We start from the raw sequence: 12,073 nt of genomic DNA, 5'->3' as shown, positions 1-12,073 counted from the left end.
TTATCTAATATTTGTTCAATTGTCAATATTTGAATTTATTGCTTTATTTTTATTAATGGGTTATTATGTAAAGATTTTATTCATTTTGTACGTTCCAAAATGTACAATTTTGGAAGACGCGATCAAAATGCAAACTTGGTAAAAGTATCATGGAACCCTTTTATTTCGGTTGTTTTATTTATGTTTAGCAGCGATGTCACGACTCAAGTTTCAATGGACCAGGATCTCAATTTCCATTATTATCTCCCCTGTAATAATTGACTAGGCAAGACTGGATAATGGTATTCTAAGTTCACCGAGGCAAGGGCTAAACAATTCGCATATTTCAAACAACACGAGACACGGCGGGGGCATTACCTGCTTACTTGTCACGTGATTAACATTCTCCAAGGGGGAGGATGTTGAATAGGGGTACAAGTATGTTTGGAAACCACGGCTAAAAGCGAACCCCTGTACACTAAGCCCTTATTCATCTGATAAGATCCAGCTTTTTTTTCTTTTTTTTAATCAACAATTTTAAAATCAGCATTAATTGATTCACTTATTACTTTCATAACTAAATTTACTCAAAGACAAAAAAATCGGTCACTCATATTTTATTGTTTATTTCAAACCATATGCGCTTTTATCGTTACGTCAATTACAAAAGAATTATTTTCATTTAAAACCAATTAAATGCGATCAGATATTCATAACTTTTAATAAAAATTATTTAATTGTTATAGTTTAAAAAATTGATCAAAACACCGGAAAATCAATTAGTATTAGAATAAATTTAAGTAAAAATTTATTATCTGGTTTTGCCTTTATAACATATTAAAATTTAAATTTTAAAATTTAAAAAAAAAATTATTTTAATTTTTTTATAATTTAAAAATTTTTATTTTTAATTTTAAAATAAAATTCATCAAAACACAGGAAAATCAATTAGTATTAGAATAAATTTAAGTAAAAATTTATTATCTGGTTTTGCCTTTATAACATATTAAAATAACTATTCTGTAATTTAATATAACGATAAACATAAATACTTATACTTTGAAATAGACAACAAGATACAAGTTTCCAGTAGTTGTCTTTGAGGTTATATTATAATAGTTGTCACGATAGCTAGTGATCAGAGCAGCGGCGTATGGAGCCAAAGGTCGTGGGTTCGAATCTCGCTCGTGACACTAACTTTTTCATTTCAACCAATACTTTACATAAAGATTAATTAATTGAAAGAACTTATTCGGTCAATCGGGCCACGAAATAAATGGGTATATACTTTACACATTTTTTTAGCTGGTAGAAAGAATGTCAAATCAACTTGTTTTATTGAATTTGCCTTTTAGAAATCCGTTTCCTCGAGAGGGTTGCTCAATATATCAGAGGTGTCTTCTTTCGCTTAGGAAATATTTCTGGCCAATAAATTCTTTTCTTTTGGAGAATCAAGCAAAACTTCCGCTAAACCTCGTTCTTCAATGTATAGAAATTATTTTCGTTGGTATAAAAACATGATATTTTTTAAAGCTTAATTATTGGGTTCATTTTTTTCGGAGTTTTATCGATTTTAATGTACTGCCATAAAATTTCACTGAACTGTTTCAACGATCAAACATGATTTGTTTTTGTTTTTATACTTAGTTACGTAAGTATTGACTTACTTGACTTTTTTACATTTCCAATAATGAGATAATATTTTCTAATCCAAATGCCTCGTACTAGGACATGGTATCCTTACTGTTTTAGACGACTAAACTGTGAAGAATAGGCACAGATTTTTGGTTTAGATTCATGTTCTTTTCGTTGAAAATTTGGAGGACGTCGGATGTTACAGGGTTATATATTAAAAAAAAAAAAATTGTGTCGATAAAACAGCACATTATCAAAAGCATCGATTCGTGTCATTTATCGAATTTTCGATTACTTCGTTATACTTTTATTCCAACCGAACGAACGTCGGTAAAAAGGTACTGCTGCACTAACAGCAAACACGGACTATATCATATGCTACTACTAAAGACGGAAATATCATCTGTAGTTTGGCATGGTTATTCTTTTATTCGGGTGGTAAATAAATTCATCCCTAATGATTGTTGAATTAATGATAGAAGATTAATTTTAAAAAAACATTAACAGTTAGTCCAATATTGAATGAACCTAAAAAATCTATAAATGTAAATGTAAGTTTTCATTGGAAAACCTTCTAAGAAAATGACCAACCAATTATTGCAATGTTTGAAAGAAAAGGTTAAGCTAACAAAAAGAAGGTTCAATTGTTTTGTAGGTTGAGTAGGTCTTGCGAAAATTAGGGAAGACACTAGTAAATTGAAACATATATAAAATGTTCCATTTAATAGCTAATATTTGAGACCTCCCATTTTTTTTTTTTTTTTTACAAACTTACAATTTTTCAAAGTGATATTTTGAGTGACAGTGAAGACGTCGGATGTTACAGGGTTATATATTAAAAAAAGCAATGAAACGTTAAAAATTATTCCAATTAATTATTCATTTTATCTACGGTTTAAGTTGAGATGACAAATTAGTGTCACGAGCGGGATTCGAACCCACGACCTTCAGCCGATAAAAAGATTAATTAATACGGTCAATTATTACCCGACACAAACAGGGATTAATGGTTAAAATTATGCTGTTAAAATCCGTAATCTCAGCGAAGTTCCTTTCATATCAATTATTTCCCTGGATCAACGTAACATCAGTAAATCTGTAATAGTTTTTTAGTGAAAATAACTGTCTGTTTCAAATAATAATCAATTTTGAAGAAACTGGTTTGTTGTTTACAGTAATGCTAAAAGTCTCTACGTGTTCCTCCACCATATTTACCCTATATATCGTTTTGAAGGTAATTTTATACATAAAAGTATAAATTAAAAAAAAATTGGTTTGAAAAAGTGGAGTACACCTACAAATACATAATTCTTTTGAAGTACCTGGTAAGTGTTGAAGAAATTCCCCATCTTAAATTTCTTGTTATATAAATGTATAATATTCAATCCTCCACTACGTTTGTCATATATATGTTTGATTAAGTAATTGATGTATTTTTTTGGTTAAACAAGGAATTTTTAAACAAATACATTTTTGCTAGAAAAAGTGAAAGCTGCGTACCAAGCAGTAAATCCTTTTCATTAAGATTATGAACGTCTAAAGATTATACGATACTGTAATGTTTTTTGTAACAAAACTCTCAACAAATGTGGCATAATAAGTGCTTACAAATGTGTAGAGATTAGTGACCGTTAATCGATAGTTATTCAGATATCACAACATATCTATGATTGCAAAAAACTCAAGCAAAATCCTACAGCACTTGCTACCCACCACTTTGAACACCAACACAATTTTGACTTCAAAAATCCAAAAATATTACATACAGAACAAAACAAATATAAACGTAATTTCTTAGAAATGGTTTATATCAACAGAGATAAACACAGCATCAACTACAGATCAGATACATGCAAACTCAGTCGCAGCTACGCCATATCATTAATCAAATACAATATAGATAACATAAATTACATTACATTCCACACATCAAATACTTTTCACATAGTCTAATTTTCCAACAATTTAGCTTTCCTTTTCCTATTTATCCCCTTTCTATATAATCCTGAAAGGATAATTTGGCCGAACTATTACCAACACATTGTTCCCCTTTGTCAGCTTTTTTCACTTCAAAGAAGCCGACGCCTTACACAAAATTGTCTTTTATATACCGACTTCCTTCCCCACCCCTTCAAAACGAAACATGTATAAACATAAAACAGCAAAATCTCACTGGCACTCTCAACACGACACGCAAGGATGACACAATTACACAGAAGATAAACACTTTGAGTGAGTAGAAATACTTTGTTTGAATATAAAATGTATTTTGCATTGTATAAATCCACTTTTCCACATCCTAAATGTATTTGTTAAATGTAAACATTGTTTGTAAATCCCAGGCCCTGAAGATGATCTCAATAAAAGATCGAAACGTTGGCACGATAAAGAAAATGTTTTTCTGAAACCTACATCACACCCGACCGCATCTCACGATATCTGAATAACTAGTGCTTACAAAGTTAGTAGTTCTTTGAATAGTAATATTTCAGATAGGTAATAAATAAATGCACGTTTAAAATACAAAAATCTATTTAAGTGAATAATAAAATATCAAAAATTATGCTAAAACATCACGCCATATTTATTAGTATTAAAGTTAACTTTTGTTTGTTCGATATTAAAATTACTTACGCCGTATGTTTGGGTTATATTTTAGTTTCACTAATTTCGTGGTCTGCTTGACCAATTAATACTTTACAATTAATTAAGGTTTTTAGGTGAGATTAACAAAAGCTAATGGCACGAGAGGGATTCGAACCCACGACCTTCGGCTAGATACGCCGCTGCTCTACCACCTGAGCTATCGTGACCTCGATCCACTCGGACATCAACTCCCCATCTCAGCCTGATAGTTCAGGTGGTAGAGCAGCGGCGTATCTAGCCGAAGGTCGTGGGTTCGAATCCTCTCGTACCATTAGCTTTTTTTCATCTCAACTAAAAGCCTTAATTAATTGTAAAGTTATATTTTAGGTTGGAAAAATTTGAAAAGCAAGAATTTGCGTTACAAGAAATAATATCTTTGGAGAAGTTGTTAAAATGCTAAAATTTGTCCAATCCACTGCTTGCATATGCACTGTATTCGTTTTGTGTTTACTTTTCCTAAATATCATTTTTAAGGAGTATTAATAAAGTTTTGGAAGTTTAAAAAAAATGGGCATTCTACTAGTGTGGTGTTTAAAATAGTAGCACCAACTCATAATACTAGTAATAAAATTAAAACGGTTATTATTTCTCATATATTTTAATTTTTTACCATCAAACATTCTAATCTTTAAAAACGTACCAAAACTAATTTAATGAAGCATTTCTTGAAGGTGGTATATTGAATGTGATATTACAAAAAAGTGAATCGACGGATTAAAAAAACGTGATCTTGTCCTAATTTCATTTGTATTTAATGGCTCATAAATTGGGAACAAAGAAACTCTTAAAAAACTGAAGTTAAGTTTCTGTTCGTTTTGTGAGGGAAGTAATATTCATACCCGTCTAAAATATTCATGCGCGTTGGCAACTTTATAACTAACGAACTTACAACTCGTTTTATTAGATGTAAAACGTTATTATTCAATGTAACTCGGATGTCGGAGAGAAAGTTCGAAGTGATAACATTTTGAGCGTGCGTGCGATCTTGTAAAGGGAGGGCGTCTCCACTGTATATTGGTGCCCTCGAGGAAGCTCATGCCTACATACGATCCTCATCACGCGGATAGAATATCTTCCCCAGGGCTTTACTACTCACCTCCCTTAACTCGCGCCTCTCTTTTGCTATGGTGCCCTAATATTTTTATAACTCCTGATAAAATATGTAGAAGAAAGGTTATATTTTCAACTGCGTAAATTCATTTTACAATAGATGAGAAAAATGAAAAATTAATACATTCAAAAAATTATATAGAATCAACAATTAACAATTGAAATTACAGATTCACATTAAAGAGACATACGTATAGAGATTCACAGGGCAAAAAAAAGTAAAAAATTAAGATGAATTAGAAAGAGAGAGAGAGAGAGAGAGAGAGAGAGAGTGATAGAGAGAGAGTGAGAGAGGGAAGAGGTAGTAAATGTTTGAGAGAATAATAAAAGGAGAATGTGATAGAATCAAATGCAAAATGATTTGTTCAATCTAGATGGTTAAGTAGTAAAAAATAGACAATTATTGAAATGAAAAGGAGTGTGAGGGAGAGAAAAATAATTACATAATTAATTTAAAAAAGACAAATTTCAATTAATTTATTGATATTCGGAGATCGTGAGACGTGGTCTGTGTGACGTAGGTTTTAGAAAAACATTTTCTTTATCGTTCCAACGTTTCGACATTTGTTGAGATCATCTTCAGGGCCTGAGATTTACAAACATTGTTTATATTAAATAAATACATGTAAAATGTGGAGAAAAAGTGAATTTATACAATGCAAAAAATATCTTTTATATTCAATCAGAGTATTTCTACTCACTCAACGTCTTGAGTAGAAATACTTCCATTGAATGTAAAAAATATTTTTTTTGTATTGTATAAATTTACTATTTTTCCACATCCTACATGTATTTGTTATATTTAAACATTGTTTGTAAATCCCAGGCCCTGAAGATGATCTCAATAAAGATCTAAACGTGGGCACGATAAAAAAAAAAGTTTTTCTAAAACCTACGTCACATCAGGTTCTCAAGATATCAGATTAATTTATTATGTTATTAAATGGTAAAGCCCAACATAATTTAGAAAAGGAAAATGTAATTAAAAATAAACAGATAAAGTGTTGGTTTCTTGATGATTTGTAGACTCTGTTTTGTATTAACCAATTTAAATTCAAAAGTTCAACATTTATAAAGAAACGTCTCAGAGTAAAAATTAGTCATTAAATTACACTTTTTGAGATATGAAATTCTTACTCATTTCTACAGTTATAAATATTAATGAGAGGGGCACGATACAAAACAGAGAAATGAATTTGAGATAGCCAAGGACGATGCGGTCTCTCGATATTGAATTTCATCCCCATTTTGCATCCCATGGGGCGGCTCTCGCGACCTTTGTTGTCTGATTTATACCAATGCTACACTTTCACGGTTAAGTTTTATACGCGGTTGAAAACGACTAAATATGCCTTTCTCGTCAATAAATCTCCTAGGTCTCCTCCAAAAAAGACGTGTTACGAGATTCCATGAGCTTTGTAAAAAAAAATTAATTTATATCGAAGTGGCGTTATTGCAGGCGAAAAATACTTTAGGTAGTTAGCCGATACGAGGATTTTCATAATTTTTTGGGACGTTTTTTAATCGTCCAGCTAATTGAAAGTTTGGCTTTTACCCGTTTACGAATTTTCATCCTCATAAATACTCGCGGCTTTGAATTGTACATAAATAGAAAAAAAAATTACTTTTTAAAATTTATGGCAGTAATGTTCATTTTTTCATTCATCATAAATGTTTATTTGCCTTTGAGAAAATTAGTGGGAAAGGACTATATAGTAAAATGAAATTTGAGCGAAACTTAAAAAAGGGACAGACAGACCCCGCAAAAAATAAAGTGAATTTTAAAAAACGTCTAATTATTTAATAGTCTTATAAAATGTGTAGATGCAGCGTTATATCTCGCGACGATCACGTTTTGTTTCAACGCGTTTTTTCACCAATTCTAGAACTATTTTTTATTAGGTAAACGTTTCCATTAACTTTCATTCTATCTGTACAAAATTAGAGGTTGTATTATAATCTGAATATTTACCAACAATAATTTAAAGGACAAAATTTAAGTTGTTTCATTTGTTTATAATAATTGTATTATTAATTATTACTTTGTTTCATTTTATAAATATTTCATTCGATTCGAAGAGAGAGAGAGAGAGAGAGAGAGAGAGAGAGAGAGAGAGAGAGAGAGAGTGACAGACAGACAGACAGACAGCAGACAGGCGGATAGATACACCAATTAAAGAGTAAATTTTTTAGCGTAAACAAAATCAGAAAATTTACATTTGTAACATTGATAGACTGAAAAGCAGAGGAAGAGAGATAAAGGCAGAGAAAAATAGTTGAATGTATATACTTATAAAGAAATGGTAAAAGAAACTGTTACGTGTTGATGTGTAATGTCCCACTGTCCCACCATTTAGTATGCCATTTTTTTATTTAAGTAATAAATTTGTTTAGCGTTTAAATTTTAGAATAAAATCCTCGTCTTGTTTTATAAAGTACGATGTTTTCTTTAATTTTAGTACTATTGTATGTGGTAAACTTATTTTGTACAATACATCGATAGGAAATTTAAAAAATCAAGAAGGAAATTGATAGAGTAATTATCAGATAAGAAGTATTTCCGCGACTTTTCTGGTCGAAAGGATCCGTTTTCCGTCAAATTAAGAAGAATGTCTTTCGATGTGGTTAATTTCTACAGCTTATAATTTTCAATTAAAAACCCTTTACGCGATAATGTTCGGTTTAATTTCCACATTTTTTGTAAAGATTTATTGTCTCATAAAAAAATAAAACTCTTCTATGCCGAGAAAGACCCTCACCCCTTAATCATTTTTCACAAGAGCGAGTGTCATCCCCTCACTCGCTCGACTGTTGTTGAAAAGAGGCGATTGTATACGCTTTCCTTCCCTGGGTCTTGGATTAATTAAATTCCACACGTGTGAACAATATGAATCGGAAGAAGGGCTTTCTGGTGAGACGAAATACAAATTTATTTTACTCACAAATCACAAAGAGGAAGAATTTCAAAATCTTGCGACATTTAATAAGATTGTATTTATTAATGAACAAAAAATTACTAAATTTTTTCTTTAAGACGAACTTAAAACGCAAACTAGTTTAGTCCGAAAAGATAAAATTTAAATTGTTCAATGTGTTGATAAAATATATATACTAAACGGTCACCTTTCAAGGCTGAAAGAGTCAAAGGGAAGGTTTAAATTATGCAAAAGAGAATTTGCGACCCTCCCTGTGACCCAGGGAATTGGACCTCCCAAGAGGACGTCTTAACGGATTCAAGTTGGCCAGCAGCAGAGTTGTCGTAATCTAGTGAAATTAAGGATAAATCACAGGGTAAATAGCTGCCTTATAAACTTTCCTTTTTTTGAAAGGCAAATGCAAACTGTGCCGGATTTTTTAATTTCTCTCTCACTTTGTTTTTTAATTATTTGGAGATCGTGAGATGCGGTCTGGTGTGACGTAGGTTTTAGAAAAACATTTTCTTTATCGTGCCAACGTTCGATCTTTATTGAGATCATCTTCAGGGCTCAAAGTGTTTGTTTTCTGTGTAGATGTGTCATTATTGTCTGTCGTGTTGAGAGTGCCCAATTAATTTACTCTCTTAATGGTGACATAATGTTTTAAAACAAAAACTTAAATATTTTTTAATGCTTATTGTATATAGACAATATAATAATGAAATTTGTGTAATGTGGTTTTATGGCGTGGTGCGGCCTTTAGTCAAGTTTAAATCGCGTCGTCTCAATTATCTGAGAGGGTTCGTAGAAATAATAAGAAAATATAAGAAATCCATAAATATATGCAAATAAAATTAAGATATCCGTGATGTTAAATATTTGGAAACGTGATGTTGAGATGTTATCAGGTCAGATTAAACCATTAAGGACATCCTAAGGGCTTCGATATTCGCCATTGTGAAGCGGAACATCCTCAGATCAAGTTTCACAATTAGGATAGAGTGTCTAATATTGGAACAGTTTGACCAAAATTGGATATTTACTTGTATTCGACCGTTCTATATAATCTTCCGATGATAATTAGTCAGTTTGTACTTTTTTCTAAAGACATTGACATTACTGATTTGTCATAGCTGAATTTCGTTCGAATCCCAATTCATGAATAAACCTCGCCTATTTAGAATGGATCTATGTAATTATTGAACAATTTTTAAAACAAAATTAGGACAACAGACGTGCCAGTATATATTTGAAAATGTGCAATAATCGCTATGAGGCATATAGCATTAATTAATGGAACCAGACTGTTGAAACTCGTTCGAGGACCTCTTTGTGTTTCTGTAATCAGATAATTTCATATGGCAGCTTTGCAGGTCGTGTTGAATAACCTAATATATATTTCATACACGTTGTAATTACAATAGGCAAAATTGTAATTTAACGTGTCATTTAATTAATTTCGTAGTTAACTAACTTTGTGGTAATCTCGTAAATGGTGAATATTGCATAACAATTATGGCCGATCGGAGTTCGTTTAATTAACAATTAGAAAGGTAGATTAAATTGTATCCAGAGTGTATATATCACAATTTGGAGGCAGAGCCTGATTCAATTTTATCTGGGGTCCGGCGCGGCGTTTCGGCTCTACGAGTTCCAACACACCTCGCCCTTATAAATATGTAGGAGGTAAGGACGTTGTTGGTTTCTAAGTGACTTGATAAATAAAATTTGCAACCGTAGCACCGGGAATATTACTGAATTTTTTTAACCACTGTACTTGTTCTTGTTATATTGATTTCACACTTGAAATTATACTCAAAAACAAAATCCGGACAGTATTTTCTGCTCATTTCAAACTATATGTATTTTTATTATTATATAAATTACAACTTACTTATTTTAAAGTAGAGAAAATAAAATTAGATCAGAAATCCATGAGTTTTAATAAAAAAGTATGAATAAAATGAATGAATGAAAAAGTGCTTTATTAGATAAACAAAAGAGAGAAAAAAGTACATAACTAAAAATACATAAGTGTTATCAACCATCTGCCGGAGTCAGACTATAAATTTTTAATAAGCAGACAACACATTTCTTCTCAAAGAATAAACAAAAGGGAGAAAAAACAACTATATAAATAAACTAAAATAAAACATATCTAATTATATTTACATACATTTATGCACATATAAATAACCAGGGTGTCTCTGATATGTACAATAAACATTTAATAATTTAAAAAAACAACAGTATTTTCTTGTAGTTCCGGCTTCCATCGCAAAACTTTACTGAATTTAAGGTGTCGGGGTTATTTAATAAAGAGATTAAGGGGCGTCGGTGGCCGGAACAGTTTAGGCGTTAGTTGACACGGCGCTTATCACTGTAAAGTAAAGGTCCCGGGTTCGAATCCAGCGGCCCTGCATTCGAACCGGACATACAAATGTTTTTTTTTTTTTTTCAAAAACACCGGCATCTCGATGGTTGATATAACCTTTGCTGTTGCGAACCCTCGTAANTATATATATGCCGTGCTCGGAATTCTGCTAAAACTGGGCATTCTGCTAAATATTGGATTATAATTAAAATAAAGTAACTCGCCAAGGTATTCCAGGAAGAGAACCATGACATTTTTGACCTTATGATTTCCAGCGCAATATTCTTGGAACGGCGGTAGTTCGTAAGGTTTAGGACCCTGCAGACATAGGAAGTATGTAAATTTAATGTAAATTGGAACAAAAGTTCAGCTGAGGTCTCGAGATAGATCATGTAGTTAGGGGTGAAAGAAGGGAAGTGATAAATTTTACGGATAAAATAGCGTTGTAAGGATTCAATTGTTTCATAAAACTGGACCCCAAGCCTGGGAAGCATAGGACACAATCGAGCGGCAAATAGCCAAAAACAATTTGTATTTACTGCACCGGGACAAGATTATTGGAAATGAATTTAGCCCAAATTGAATTCATTGCATATTTTGCAATTTGAGTCTTTAGCTTGAGATGAATATTGAACGAAAGTTTAGAAGTGAGAGTTAGACCCAAATATTTATACTCATTGTCTATTTCTATGCGAGAGGCCTGAAAATACCAGCGTTCATTAGCCGCAAGCCTGCCTCCCCTACGAAAAACCATAATTTGGATTTGTTTAGGTTGACCGAAAGATTCCATTTATTGCAGTAAGTATCTAAGGCATTAATTTTTTTTCCAGGGTAGCCAGTGAGTCTGACAGAATTACAATATCGTCCGCATACAAAAGAATCTTTATTTCAATATTTCCGTAACGTATTCAAGACAATCAGGGATATCGTCGAGAAAAAAGGAGAATAATAAAGAACTCAAGTTACATCCCTTTCTAACCCCTGAGCACACCTCAAAATATCTTGAGATACCCCCCTCCCCAACGATTGCAGGGCAAGATTGTGTAAATAAGGATTTTAGTAATGAAAGAATTTTTTATTACTTTTTTTTACTTTATTTTTTATTACTAAAAAGTATTAATGTTGGTTTGAAAGAAAATTAACCGAAAAACCGGAACTGTTTTTCTTTATTTTTAAACTAAAGAGGGTATAAAGATTAGTAGCACAGTATGTTATTATGGTTGTTGTAAACAATAATTATTATTACCACGTTGTATATAATAATGAAACTTTTTTATTTCTATTCATATCTTTAAATGTCTGTGGTATGTTTGGCATAATTTTGGGGAACTAGTTCTCTTTCTAATTTTGTAACAATACTCTTTCGTGTATGCGAGTGTACATTGTCCGTCGTTTTGTCTGCACATTTGTTGGA

General features: G+C 31.7%; 1 long non-coding RNA gene across 1 annotated transcript in view; it reads left to right on the top strand.

The window, feature by feature from the left end:
- The window catches only part of LOC106666836, a 175,680-nt gene that overhangs the window by 83,481 nt on the left and 80,126 nt on the right, over positions 1 to 12,073 (top strand). The window lies entirely within an intron of this gene.

This window comes from Cimex lectularius, unplaced genomic scaffold, assembly GCF_000648675.2.
Source record: "Cimex lectularius strain Harlan isolate CLEC.00 unplaced genomic scaffold, Clec_2.1 scaffold2, whole genome shotgun sequence".
NCBI lineage: Eukaryota > Metazoa > Arthropoda > Insecta > Hemiptera > Cimicidae > Cimex > Cimex lectularius.
Note: the sequence above shows the minus strand (reverse complement) of the source record. Positions and strands in the feature narration are given on the sequence as shown.